The 15313-nt window shown below is 40.7% G+C and overlaps 1 pseudogene across 1 annotated transcript in view; it reads right to left on the reverse strand.

Annotated features, from left to right (window-relative positions):
* The window catches only part of LOC309801726 (ras and EF-hand domain-containing protein-like), a 52529-nt pseudogene that overhangs the window by 14270 nt on the left and 22946 nt on the right, over positions 1 to 15313 (reverse strand). The window contains exons 5-10 of the transcript in view: positions 14656 to 14710; positions 10258 to 10503; positions 9827 to 9959; positions 9565 to 9712; positions 2165 to 2246; positions 1409 to 1523 (exon numbers count right to left, since the gene is read on the reverse strand). The product of the transcript in view is annotated as a ras and EF-hand domain-containing protein-like (transcript). The remainder of the gene's footprint in view (positions 1 to 1408; positions 1524 to 2164; positions 2247 to 9564; positions 9713 to 9826; positions 9960 to 10257; positions 10504 to 14655; positions 14711 to 15313) is intronic.

Raw genomic sequence — 15313 nt, forward strand, 5'->3', positions numbered from 1 at the left:
GTGTTCATAATAATTTTAAGTCGTGATATTTCAGTTGAACAAAATGCATGTTTATTTATCATTGTCTAGGTCTTATTGCAATTTCAACCAGTCATTTCTTAAATCACTTCTCTAGTTAGAAAGAAAACACTCATTCTGGTGATTTACAGGGTATGAAATAGGCCCAACTGAAGAATCTAGAGGCTAACCTGAGATCAGACAGCAATCAGTTCTCTGTTCAGCCACCACTGCACTTAAAGCCTGTTAAAAATTATAGACAATAGACTTACTTGAAAAATTGTATTAGCCACCAGTTTTGTTTTGTTTTTCTCCAGGAGAGCGTGCTAAACCATGGCTTGAACTGCAGTGTCATGGTTATTAATGACTGTTGGTAGCACACTAACTGTGGTCAAAATCATTTCCTACTTGAAAAAGTATTTACCATGGGGCTTCCCTGGTGGCGCAGTGGTTGAGAATCTGCCTGCTAATGCAGGGGACACGGGTTCGAGCCCTGGGCTGGGAGGATCCCACATGCCGCGGAGCAACTAGGCCCGTGAGCCACAACTACTGAGCCTGCGCATCTGGAGCCTGTGCTACGCAACAAGAGAGGCCGTGATAGTGAGAGGCCCGCGCACTGCAATGAAGAGTGGCCCCCGCTTGCCACAACTAGAGAAAGCCCTCGCACAGAAACGAAGACCCAACACAGCAAAAATAAATAAATAAATAAATAAATAAACTCCTACCCCCAGCATCTTCTTTAAAAAAAAAAAAATAGTATTTACCGTGAAACCAAAGGATATGAAAGCTCCTCAGATGAAAGACACCATCTTACTGGAGCAAAACAAAGCACAGACAGTTACCACACATGCTTAAAATACCAACTGGTTATTTCAGTGGTACTTTGAGATGTGTAAATCACCCAGATCACTACCAGAAAGAATAAGGTCGAGAACACAGTTCTCTATGCTATAGAATTTGGACCTGGCACAAGCTCACACCCAGGTGGTATCTCACCTATGCCTCTAGCACACATGGCGGCCCTATTATACCTCCAATCACACTACACACCCAGCCCCATCACCCCCTTGTTTGTGAGAGCTGCTGCCCCTTCTTGGGCTGCCTGAATTTTCATTCACTGCCCATGGGGTTCTGATTTTATCTATAAGAAAACACAGAAGTTATCTTGTTTCCCCAGAAGCTCACTTTAGTAGTGTCCTTGGCTCTGTGGGAACTTGCCCAGCTACTAAGGAAGAGACCAGTACTGCCAGATGCCACTGGGAACCCCACATCTCACATCCAGTTCTTCCTGATGACCTGGATCAGTGGCTTCTAATCAAGTTCGTTTTGACAAAGAAGAGAAAGTGCATTTTCCAAGACAGCCTGTGGCTCTCCTGTGTAACTTTTTTGTTTCTCTGTTTTCACTTCTTACCTCAACCGTATCTTCCCATTCTCGTACATTGAGAAAGCTTTTCTCACATGTAACATCACACAGCAGCAAAACACCATCTGCTCTTCTGAAGTAAGATTTAGCAATACTTCTGGATCTGGAAGAGAGAAAAGCAGGTAAGTAACGGCTCTAATCAGTCAGTCAGTTTGGGGCTGCCTCATTCTTCATCTCTTTGATGCTCACTTTCTTCTCATCTTCTAAAATAACCCCCAATTGAGAAGAATCTAATAGCAGCCTATTACTGTGAAATAGCCATCCCCGAGGCCTAGAATGACTTGGTGAACGGTAACAGCATAAGAATCTGGGCTGCTGATTTAGAAAAGCGAATCATTTTCTCCACCAAACAATCCCAAGAATGTCTACAAGCCTCAGAGCATAGCTTGAGAGCGTAAGTTCTAAAAATTTCAGCCTCAGCAGCAAGCTACCAGATCCCAAGTGGACGTAAGAGAAGGATGGAAGAAGAGGCACATCAGAGAAAACTTATTTTGGGGGTGGTGGGTAGGGAATACTGTGGGTGGGTGGGAGAAGAACTACCCATGTGCAACACCACAGGGCACACACACAGGGTACGGGGCGCTCACCAGAGGAAGAGCACACCTCCACCCACATGTCCTAACTCTAAACCAGGTGCAGCACTTTACAGGACCTTAAATAGGGCCATGTCAACCACACATATTTTTTAAATGGCTTGTCTGTGCAAACCTCAGCAGAATTCAAAGCATTATGGAAAGCACTTGCCTCTCCTGCCCAGCTGTATCCCAGTGCTGCAGAGCTGTCAGCTCTCCATCTACGACGAGAGTTTTCATTTGAAAATCAACTTCTGAAAAAAAAATAAGAGGACATGGAGAACACGATGTAAATAATTCCATCGGTTTTTACTTTCAAGCCCTATTTGGATGAGACAAGGGCCAGTAAGTCAAAGTTTAGCGAGGTAGAGAGAAATGAACCTGGCCTTCAAGAAGAGTAACCTTAAAAAAAAAAAAAAAAAAAAAAAAGAAGAGTAACCTTCACAAACTAATTATAAGTCAGACCACAGACATGTGCACAGATGCACGTCCGCAGGTTGGCTGATTGGGGAAGGATTTGATCTACGGACAAAAGGAAAGTCTATGTTCTATTTGCCCATGTAATTAGATGGACTCAGTTATATCTGTGTGTGTGCATGCACATAAATATGCCTATGTATATATGTATATATGCAGGTATACTCTGTGTATGTATATATGGTATGCTCTCTAGCAACCGAACCAAATATTGTGGTATTTTTATGAATCAAACTGAAGTGAACTTTCAAATTTGTTATCTTGAAGGGTATAACAGAGAACCACAAATTTACAAAGACACCCACTGTGTAAACCTCCCAAGTGGTAAACCGGGCCCAGATGTAAAACTGGGTTCCAGAAGTAAACCCTCAGATGTAAACCCCCCCAGTCGTAAACGTGGGGCCCAGATGTAAACCTGGGTAGAAGCCGTAACCTGCTCAGACGCCAGCCAAACCCCCCGATGCTGCGCGCAGGAGCAGAGAACGCGAGCACCCAACGCCCCACATGACTCACACCCGAGCCCGGACCTCAGGCGACTGCAACTGACCTGCAAGCCCCTGACAGGAGGCCGCCCCTCAGGTGTCTCTGGGACCTGAGGAGAGGAGCCCCCAACAGGATGCCCAGGCTTCAGGCAACTCCGTGACAGAATGGCTGACCGAGCCGGGTGGCTGACAGGATCTTGGTGCTCCGGCCGGGTGTGAGGGCTGGGCCTCTGAGGTGGGACAGCTGAGTTCAGGACATGGGTCCACCAGGGACCTCCTGGCTCCACGTGATATCAAACGGCAAAAGCTCTCCCAGAGATCTCTATCTCAAAGCTAAGACCCAGGTCCACTCAAAGACCAGCAAGCTACAGTGCTGGACACCATATGCCAAACAACTAGCAAGACAGGAACACAACCCCACCGATTAGCAGAGAGGCTCCATAAAATCATAATAAGGTCACAGACACCCCAAAACACAAAACCGGATGCGGTCCTACCCACTGGAAAGACAAGATCCAGCCTCATCCACCAGAACACAGACACTAGTCTCCTCCACAAGGAGGCCTACACAACCCACTGAAACAACCTTAGCCACTGGGGGCAGACACCAAAAACAACAGGACATGGTAAATGGAAAGAAGATGAGCAAATTAGGAAAAGGGTGAGATATATTAAAAAAAAAAAAAAAAAAAAAACAACGGGAACTGCAAACCTGCAGCCTGCAAAAAGGAGACCCCAAACACAGTAAGTTAAGCAAAATGAGAAGACAGAGAAACACATAGCAGATGAAGTAGCAAGGTAAACACCCACCAGACCAAACAAATGAAGAGGAAATAGGCAGTCTACCTGAAAAATAATTCAGAGTACTGATAGTAAAGATGACCCAAAATCTTGGAAATAGAATGGAAAAAAGACAAGAAACATCTAACAAAGACCTAGAAGAACTAAAGAGCAAACAAACAATGATGAACAACACAATAAATAAATTAAAAACTCTCTAGAAGGAATCAATAGCAGAATAACTGAGGCAGAAGAATGGATAAGTGATCTGGAAGATAAAATAGTGGAAATGACTACCAGAGAGGAGAAAGAAGGAAAAAGAATGAAAAGAATTCAGGATAGTCTCAGAGACCTCTGGGACAACATTAAATGCACCAACATTCAAATTACAGGAGTCCCAGAAGAAGAAGAAAAAAAGAAAGGGAATGAGAAAATATTTGAAGAGATTATAGTTGAAAACTTCCCTAATACGGGAAAGGAAATAGTCAATCAAGTCCAGGAAGCACAGAGAGTTCCATACAGGATAAATCCAAGGAGAAACACTCCAAGACACATATCAATCAAACTATTAAAAATTAAATACAAAAAAAAAATACTAAAAGCAGCAAGGGAAAAGCAACAAATAACATACAAGGGAATCCCCATAAGGTTAACAGCCGATCTTTCAGCAGAAACTCTGCAAGCCAGAAGAGAGTGGCAGGACATATTTAAAGTGATGAAAGGGAAAAACCTACAACCAAGATTACTCTACCCAGCAAGGATCTCATTCAGATTCAACGGAGAAATTAAAAACTTTACAGACAAGCAAAGACTAAGAGAATTCAGCACCACCAAACCAGCTTTAAAACAAGTACTAAAGCAACTTCTAGGCAGGAAACACAAAAGAAAGAAAAGACCTACAATAACAAACCCAAATCAATTAAGAAAATGGTAAAAGGAACATACATATCAATAACTACCTTAAATGTAAATGGATTAAATGCCCTCACCAAAAGACATAGACTGGCTGAATGGATACAAAAACAAGACCCATATATATGCTGTCTACAAGAGACCCACTTCGGACCTAGGGACACATACAAACTGAAAGTGAGGGGATAGAAAAAGATATTCCATGCAAATGGAAATCAAAAGAAAGCTGGAGTAGCAATTCTCATATCAGACAAAATAGACTTTAAAATTAAGACTATTACAAGAGACAGAGAAGGACACTACATAATGATCAAGGGATCAATCCAAGAAGAAGATATAACAATTGTAAATATTTATGCACCCAACATAGGAGCACCTCAATACATAAGGCAAATGCTAACAGCCATAAAAGGGGAAATCGGCAGTAACACAATCATAGTAGGGGACTTTAACACCCCACTTCCACCAATGGACAGATCATCCAAACAGAAAATAAATAATGAAACACAAGCTTTAAATGATACATTAAACAAGATGGACTTAATTGATATTTACTGGACATTCCATCCACAAACAACAGAATACACTTTCTTCTCAAGTGCTCATAGAACACACTCCAGGATAGATCATATCTTGGGTCACAAATCAAGCCTTGGTAAATTTAAGAAAATTGAAATTGTATCAAGTCTCTCTTCCAACCACAACACTATGAGAGTAGATATCAATTACAGGGAAAAATCTGTAAAAGATACAAACACATGGAGGCTAAACAATACATTACTAAATAACCAAGAGATCACTGAAGAAATCAAGAGGAAATCAAAAAATACCTAGAAACAAATGACAATGTAAACACAACGACCTAAAAACTATGGGATGCAGCAAAAGCAGTCCTAAAGGGAAGTTTACAGCGATACAATCTTACCTCAAGAAACAAGAAACAACTCAAATAAACAACCTAACCTTACACCTAAAGCAATTAGAGAAAGAAGAACAAAAAATACCCAAAGTTACCAGAAGGAAAGAAATCATAAATGATGAATTGGGAGACTGGGATTGACATATATACACTAATATGTAAAAAACAGATAACTAATAAGAAACTGCTGTATAAAAAAATAAATAAAATAAAATTCAAAAAAAATTACAAATGAAAAAGGAGAAGTAACACTGCAGATATACAAAGGATCATGAGAGATTACTACAAGCAACTTTATGCCAATAAAATGGACAACCTGGAAGAAATGGACAAATTCTTAGAAATGCACAACCTTCTGAGACTGAACCAGGAAGAAACAGAAAATATAAACAGACCAATCACAAGCACTGAAATTGAAACTGTGATTAAAAATCTTCCAACAAATAAAAGCCCAGGACCAGATGGCTTCACAGGTGAAGTCTATCAAACATTTAGAGAAGAGCTAACACCTATCCTTCTCAAACTCTTCCAAAATATAGCAGAGGGAGGAACACTCCCAAACTCATGCTATGAGGCCACCGTCGCCCTGATACCAAAACCAGACAAAGATGTCACAAAGAAAACTACAGGCCAATATCATTGATGAACATAGATGCAAAAATCCTCAACAAAATACTAGCAAACAGAATCCAACAGCACATTAAAAGGATCATACACCATGATCAAGTGGGGTTTATCTCAGGAATGCAAGGATTCGTCAATATACGCAAATCAATCAATGTGATTCACCATATTAACAAACTGAAGGAGAAAAACCATATGATCACCTCAATAGATGCAGAAAAAGCTTTCGACAGAATTCAACACCCATTTATGATAAAAACTCTCCAGAAAGTAGGCACAGGGGGAACCCACCTCAACATAATAAAGGCCATATATGACAAACCCACAGCCAACATCATTCTCAATGGTGAAAAACTAAAACTCTAAGATCAGGAACAAGACAATGTTGCCCACTCTCACCACTCTTATTCAACATAGTTTTGGAAGTTTTAGCCACAGCAATCAGAGAAGAAAAAGAAATAAAAGGAATCCAAATTGGAAAAGAAGAAGTAAAGCTGTCACTGTTTGCAGATGACATGATACAACACATAGAGAATCCTAAAGATGCTATACCAGAAAACTACTAGAGCTAATCAATGAATTTGGTAAAGTAGCAGGATACAAAACTAATGCACAGAAATCTCTTGCATTCCTATACACTAATGATGAAAAATCTGAAAGAGACATTAAGGGACACTCCCATTTACCACTGCAACAAAAAGAATAAAATACCTAGGAATAAACCTACGTAAGGAGACAGAAGACCTGTATGCAGAAAACTGTAAGACACTGATGAAAGAAATTAAAGATGATACCAACAGGTGGAGAGATATACCATACTCTTGGATTGGAAGAATCAACATTGTGAAAATGACTATACCACCCAAAGCAACCTACAGGTGCAATGCAATTTCTTATCAAACTACTAATGGCATATTTCACAGAACTAGAAAAAATTTCACAATCTGTATGGAAACAAAAAAGACCCCGAATAGCCAAAGCAATCTTGACAAAGAAAAACGGACCTGGAGGAATCAGGCTCCTGGACTTCAGACTATACTACAAAGCTACAGCAATCAAGACAGTATGGTACTGGCACAAAAACAGAAATACAGATCAATGGAACAGGATAGAAAGCCCAGAGATAAACCCACACACATATGGTCGCCTTATTTTTATAAAGGAGGCAAGAATATACAATGGAGAAAAGACAGCCTCTTCAATAAGTGGTGCTGGGAAAACTGGACAGCTCCATGTAAAAGAATGAAACTAGAACACTCCCTAACAGCATACACAAAAATAAACTCAAAATGGATTAAAGACCTAAATGTAGGGCCAGACACTATCAAACTCTTAGAGGAAAACAAGGCAGAACACTCAATGACATAAATCACAGCAAGATCCTTTTTGACCCACCTCCTAGAGAAATGGAAATAAAAACAAAAATAAACAAATGGGACCTAATGAAACTTAAAAGCTTTTGCACAGCAAAGGAAACCATAAACAATACGAAAAGACAGCCCTCAGAATGGGAGAAAATATTTGCAAATGAAGCAACTGACAAAGGATTAATCTCAAAATTTTACAAGCAGCTCATGCAGCTCAATATGAAAAAAACAAACAACCCAATCCAAAAATGGGCAGAAGACATAGACATTTCTCCAAAGATATACAGATTGCCAATAAACACATGAAAGGATGCTCAACATCACTAATCATTAGAGAAATGCAGATCAAAACTACAATGAGGTATCACCTCACACCGGTGAGAATGGCCATCATCAAAAAATCTAGAGACAATAAATGCTGGAGAGGGTGTGGAGAAAAGGGAACCCTCTTGCACTGTTGGTGGGAATGTAAATTGATACAGCCACTATGGAGAACAGTATGGAGGTTCCTTAAAAAACGAAAAGTAGAACTACCATACGACTCAACAATTCCACTACTGGGCATATAACCTGAGAAATCCATAACTGAAAAAGAGTCACGTACCACAATGTTCATTGCAGCTCTATTTACAATAGCCAGGATATGGAAGCAACCTAAGTGTCCATCGACAGATGAATGGATAAAGAAGATGTGGCACATACATACGATGGAATATTACTCAGCCATAAAAAGAAACGAAATTGAGTTATTTGTAGTGAGGTGGATGGACCCAGGGTCTGTCATACAGAATGAAGTAAGTCAGAAAGAGGAAAAACAAATACCGTATGCTAACACATATATACGGAATCTAAAAAAAAAAAAAAAAAAAAAAAAAAAAAGGTTCTGAAGAACCTAGGGGCAGGACAGGAATAAAGACGCAGACGTAGAGAATGGACTTGAGGACATGGGGAGCGGGAAGGGTAAGCTGGGATGAAGAGAGTGGCATGGACATATATACACTACCAAATGTAAAACAGATAGCTAGTGGGAAGCAGCCACACAGCACAGGGAGATCAGCTCGGTGCTTTGTGACCACCTAGAGGGGTGGGTTAGGGAGGGTGGGAGGGAGACGCAAGAGGGAGGAGATATGGGGATATATGTATATGTATAGCTGATTCACTGTGTTATAAGGCAGAAACTAACACACTATTGTAAAGCAATTATACTCCATAAAGATGTTAAAAAAAAAAAAAAAGACACCCATTGTGAAGAGGGTAGTCAATCTGTTCTAACGTTCCTGGTTATCAAAATAATAACTCTTTAGATGGAGAAAAATAAATGATAATTTGCATATTTTCAAGTCCTTTTTCTGATTATTATGCAATTTTGAGAAACCATGACACTACTTTTTCCTTGTTCTGAGAGGTATTATTCATATATTCTGTCGTGAAGGAGGGGAGGGAACATACACCCAGCCATGATTTTGAACATAATGGCAAAAAGGCCATCAGTAAGATCACTTTATCAACATCCAATGACACCTGATCAGAAAGGCTTTCCCTGGGCACCCTGTGTAAAAGTGCACCTCTCCCAAACCTCATTTTTTCAAATTGCTTTTCATCCATTTCCTTCCTTTGGATGTAAGTTCCTTTCAGGCTGGGACTTTGTCGATTTTGTTTATTGTGTGCCTGTAGTCCTACAACAGTATGTGACTCACAGCAGGACTCAGGAAATGCTTGCTGCATAAATGAATCTGTCATTTCTGGCTCTAAACTTGGTTTGGTTGATTTCACTGGGTAAGTAAATACCTAAGTCCTTGGTTAGTCTTCCTCTCCCAAATTTAGGCCTTAGCCAAAACAGAGGAGGACTATTCTACAAAGGACACACACACACAGCTACCTATATATATATGTATTGTACAGAGAGAGAGAAAGGGAGAGATCCATGTATCTGTGTATATAATCCCTAAAGAAAACAGAATCAAGCTAAAGAAGGTCTTTTTCCCATTATCCACTGAAAAAGGAACCATACCCAGGGTGGCACTTGTACTTCCTCAAAATTCATCCTTGCAAAGTCTCATAAGGAAACTTGGCTTCCCCACTGCAGCATACCCGGACAGCACAATCTTGTAAGGCTTCTGCAAGCCATAGGATTTATGGTTACCATCCACCATGTCCGTCTAGGGAAAGAAAGCCACAGTGGATGACAAAGGTAGTGCCAGCTTTCTTCCTAGTAAGTTATATGGCACAAAAATGAAGTGTTCATGAATGAAAGTGCCCCGGAAGCCACCTGCCTGTGGTGAAAGGGCCGAGATGGGCTTTCCTGAGGAGCTAATAATGACGTGGCCTTCACTAGCAGACCCCTCGGGCTTCTAACCCAGGATGGAAGTCACCTTCTGAGTCACCTTCATCCCTTATATCAGGAACCTGTTTTTTATTAAAAAGTCAGCCATTATAAAGCAAAGTCTTTTATTACACGTATACATCATGAAGTAAAAAGAAGAAAAATATGCACCTGAATCTACAGTCAACGCTGTTATGGAACAAAGTGGCCTCAAAAGGAAACCTGTGAGAGTTTTCCCTAACTCAGTAGAGAAAAACATTCTCCTATGTTTCACATGTATGACCTTTAAAACAATGCCCATGACAGATAAAGGTCAAATAGGGTGATATATGTATTTCTACTGAAGATCAGGCCTAGGAGAGCAGTGATTTCGGGGCTCACATCTGTGTCTGAAGTATCACCCCCAAAGCTCTCCTGCAAGCTGTGCAACCTCCAGAATCTCCTCTGGTGCTTGTACTCCACCTCCGAGTCATACTCGGAATCTTTCAGGGTAGACAAGCTGTTCTCAGGCAGGCTGTCAACATCACAATTCATCCTCTGCATGGGATCACAAAGGGCCAGCAAGTCGCAGTCCTCACCCATGTAGGGAGAGTGGGATGACCGGGTGACAAAGGAGAGGACCGCTACCTAAGGGCTGGCGATACTCAAGATGACACAGCAGTGGAATCAGACAGCAATAGAATCAAGAAGACTGATAATCTCATTCTTCCCAAGAGCCACAATGTATTCCATGATTAAGCATCAGGGGAAATAAAATCCTCAGAGCAATATCAGTTCATTCTATGCAACAATCAATTAAGATAAAGACATTTAAATGAAACGTTTAATAAATGAAGCTATCTTCTAAAAATCACCATCTTTATTTCCTGATACAAAAGGAATTAGAACGCCCAGGATGCAAATGCAATCTCAAGTTGTATTAAGAAAATGTATACAGAACATGTGAACCTTTCTACTCTAATGTAGTCAGACCATATTCTGAACAGCGTATCCATTTCTGGATAATATCTCTACTGAAAAGGGATGCCAAGGGCTTCCCTGGTGGCTCAGTGGTTAAGAATCCACCTGCCAATGCAGGGGACATGGGTTCGAACCCTGGTCCAGGAAGATCCCACATGCCACAAAGCAACTAAGCCCGTTCACCACAACTACTGAGCCTGCGTTTTGGAGCCCACGAGCCACAACTACTGAGCCCACATGCCACAACTACTGAAGCCCATGTGCCTAGAGCCCATTCTCTGCAACAAGAGAAGCCACCACAATGAGAAGCCTGCGCACCGCAACAAAGAGTAGCCCCCCGCTCGCTGCAACTAGAGAAAGCCCACGTGCAGCAACAAAGACCCAAAACAGCCATAAATAAATAAATTAATTAAATAATTTTTTTTAAAAAGGGGATGCCAAGAACCTGGATGAGAAAGGCAACTGATGACGTGAGACTTAAAACATTCAGGTCAGTGCACTCGGCTTAAGCTGTAATGGTTTCGCTCTTCAAATACTTGAAGAACTGACACAGGAAGAATACATTCTCTCAGGTTGCACAAGACGAAATAAAGGCCAACTGAATTTTTCTGGGAGTCACATATCTAATCAACATGGTGAGAAATGACAGGTAATTAGAAATGTGTCACCCTGTGGCCATCATCAAAAAATCTACGAACAATACATGCTGGAGAGGGTGTGGAGAAAAGGGAACCTTCTTGCACTGTTGGTGGGAATGTAAATTGATACAGCCACTATGGAGAACAGTATGGAGGTTCCTTAAAAATCTAAAAATAGAACTACCATACGACCCAGCAATCCCACTACTGGGCATATACCCTGAGAAAACCATAATTCAAAAAGAGTCATGTACCACAATGTTCACTGCAGCACTATTTACAATAGCCAGGACATGGAAGCAACCTAAGTGTCCATCAACAAATGAATGGGGGATGTGGGAACAGATGTATATGTATGACTGATTCACTTTGTTATAAAGCAGAAACTAATAAAAACAAACAAACAAACAAACAAACAAACAAATGAATGGGTAAAGAAGATGTGGCAGGAATAAAGACGCAGAAGTAGAGAATGGACTTGAGGACACGGGGAGGGGAAAGGGGAAGCTGGGATTAAGTGAGAGAGTAGCACTGACTTATATACACTACCAAATGTCAAATAGATAGCTAGTGAGAAGCAGCTGCATAGCACAGGGAGATCAGCTCGGTGCTTTGTGACCACCTAGAGGGGTGATAGGGAGGGTGGGAGGGAGACGCAAGAGGGAGGGGATATGGGGATATATGTATACATATAGCTGATTCACTTTGTTATACAGCAGAAACTACCACAAAATTGTAAAGCAATTATACTCCAATAAAGATGTTAAAAAAGAAAAAACAAGGGCTTCCCTGGTGGCACAGTGGTTAAGAGTCCGCCTGCCAATGCAGGGGACACAGGTTCGAGCCCTGGTCCGGGAAGATCACACATGCCACAGAGCAACTAAGCCCGTGTGCCACAGCTACTGAGTCTGCGCTCTACAGCCTGTGAGCCACCACTCCTGAGCCTGTGTGCCACAGCTACTGAAGCCTGAGCACCTACAGCCCATGCTCCACGACAAGAGAAGCCACCGCAATGAGAAGCTCACGCACTGCAATGAAGAGTGGTCCCTGCTCGCCGCAACTAGAGAAAGCCTGTGCGCAGCAACGAAGACCCAACATAGCCAAAAATAAATAAGTAAATAAATTTATGAAAAAAATAATAAAATAAAATAAAAGTAAACTATTCCTATCTGCCCAAAGAGTATTTTCATTACAATTAAATATGCAAAAATATAAAATAAGTTATATTTTTGCTAGAGTTCTTAGAAAAACGATGAAATTAAAACAAATATACAAGATAAAATCCAGTAAGGCCACAAAAGCAATAAAATTAAATTTACAAGATGATTTTAAGTTTTTTAAAAAAATTGGTATTGAAGTATAGTTGATATATATTATATAAATGACAGGTATGCAATATAGTGATTCACAATTTTTAAAGGTTATACTCCATTTATAGTTATTGTAAAATACTGGCCATATTCTCCATGTTGTACAATATATCCTTATAGCTTATTTTATACCTAATAGTTTGTACCTTTTTTTTTTTTTTTTTTTTTTTTTTTTTTGCGGTATGCGGGCCTCTCACTGTTGTGGCCTCCCCCGTTGCGGAGCACAGGCTCCGGATGCGCAAGCCCAGCGGCCATGGCTCACGGGCCCAGCCGCTCCGCGGCATATGGGATCCTCCCAGACCGGGGCACGAACCCGTATCCCCTGCATCGGCAGGCGGACTCTCAACCACTGCGCCACCAGGGAGGCCCTAGTTTGTACCTTTTAATCTCCTACCCCTATATTGCCCCTCCCCGCTTCCTTCTCCCCACTGGTAACCACTAGTTTGTTCTTTATATCTGTGAGTCTGCTTCTTTTTTGTTATACCCACTAGTTTGTTGTATTTTTTGGATTCTACATATAAGTGGTATCATATAGTATTTGTCTTTCTCTGTATGACTTATTTCACTTAGCATAATGCCCTCCAAGTCCATCCATGTTGCCGCAAATAGCAAAATTTTATTCTTTTTTATGGCTGAGTAGTACTCCATTGTATATATAGACCACATCTTCTTTATCCTTCCTTCTTTGATGGACACTTACGTTGTTTCCATACTTGGCAATTGTAAGTAATGCTGCTGTGAACATTGGGTGCATGTATCTTTTCAAATTAGTGTTTTTGTTTTTTTCTGATATATACCCAGGAGTGGAATTGCTGGGTCATATGGTAGTTTTAGTCTTTTGAGAAACCTCCATACAGTTTTCCAGAATGGCTGCACCAATTTACATTCCCACCAACAGTGTACGAGGGTTCCCTTTTCTCTACATCCTCACCAACATTTGTTATTTGTGGTCTTTTTGATGACAGCCATTCTGACAGGTGATATCTCACTGTGGTTTTGATTTGCATTTCCCTGATGATTACCAATGCTGAGCATCTTTTCATGGGCCTGTTGACCATCTACATTTCCTCTTTGGAAAAATGTCTATTCAGTTCTTCTGCCCATTTTTTACTCAGGTTGTTTGGTTTTTTTTGATGTTGAGTTATATGAGATGTTTATATATGTTGGATATTAACCCTTTATGAGTCATACTATTTGCAAATGTTTTCTCCCATTCAGTAAGTTGTCTTTTCATTTTGTTTATGGTTTCCTTTGCTGTGCAAAAGCTTTTAAGTTTAATTGTTTCTTAAAAACAAAAAGGAAGGAAGAAAATAATCATTGGAGTCTTGCAGTTCAATATGGTGGACAGAACACATGAATTTGTCTTCTTCCCCTTTTGAGACCTCATTAATATGAAATTACAAAGGAAATAAGCCAATAAAAGTTAAAAGACATGGTGTGGGAAGGGGAAGCTGGGGCGAAGTGAGAGAGTAGCATGGACATATACACACTACTGAACGTCAAATAGTTAGCTAGTGGGAAGCAGCAGCACAGCACAGGGAGATCAGCTCGGTGCTCTGTGATGACCTAGAGGGGTGGGATAGGGAGGATGGGAGGGAGGCTCAAAAGGGAGGGAATATGGGGACATATGTATGCATATGGCTGATTCACTTTGGTGTACAACAGAAACTAACACAGTACTGTGAAGCAATTATACTCCAATAAAGATCTATTTTTAAAAAAAAGTTAAAAGAATGGAAGAGGGGCCCATCAGCAGTAAAGTGATTTAAACACATTGCTGGAAAAAGGAAACTGGATGGTAATGTGCTGACAAAGGGAAGAGAGTTGGGGGAAAGGAGGTCCAGAAGATGTGTGTTAAAGGTCCAACTGTAGAACAAAGAAGAGACAGCTGGTCATGCAGAACCCCAGAGAGTGAGAAGGGGGGCTGAAAATAGAGATTAAAATTGTATACTAAGGCACACTGTCTCTCAAGCCCATAGCTGCTCTTACTCTAGGAAAGAAGAGCAGATAAGCCAGAGCTGATTCCAAATGCAACAAGACAGGGTTTGTCTTTTTAAAAATAACTGAATCATTCCCAGAAGGAAAGCTAAGACTTCTCTCTAAACATCCATACCCCATGCACCTAGTAATCGGGGTCCCCTGTCTGACAGCCAGCTTCACACACAGAGCTCCAAGGAAGACCATCTTTCAGAGGAGATGCCTTGAGGTAAACAGATCTACTTGCTACATCAGCTACCTAAAATGATCTGAAATTCCAAGATGACACCTGGGTAGCAAGTTTAAAAAGCAATCAGTCCAATAAGAATAGAAATTTCCTGGACTCCAAAATTAGTACTTTCAAGGAGAAAAAAAACAAATTCCATGCACTGCAAAGAATAAGTTGCAAGGTATCAGTGATATCATGAAGATGGCAGAGTTTCTTTTTACAAGAAACCAAAAACTCAACCAGAGAATCCAAGAGAAATAAGC

This window comes from Mesoplodon mirus, assembly GCF_964341445.2.
Source record: "Mesoplodon mirus genome assembly, chromosome: 1".
Lineage (NCBI taxonomy): Eukaryota > Metazoa > Chordata > Mammalia > Artiodactyla > Ziphiidae > Mesoplodon > Mesoplodon mirus.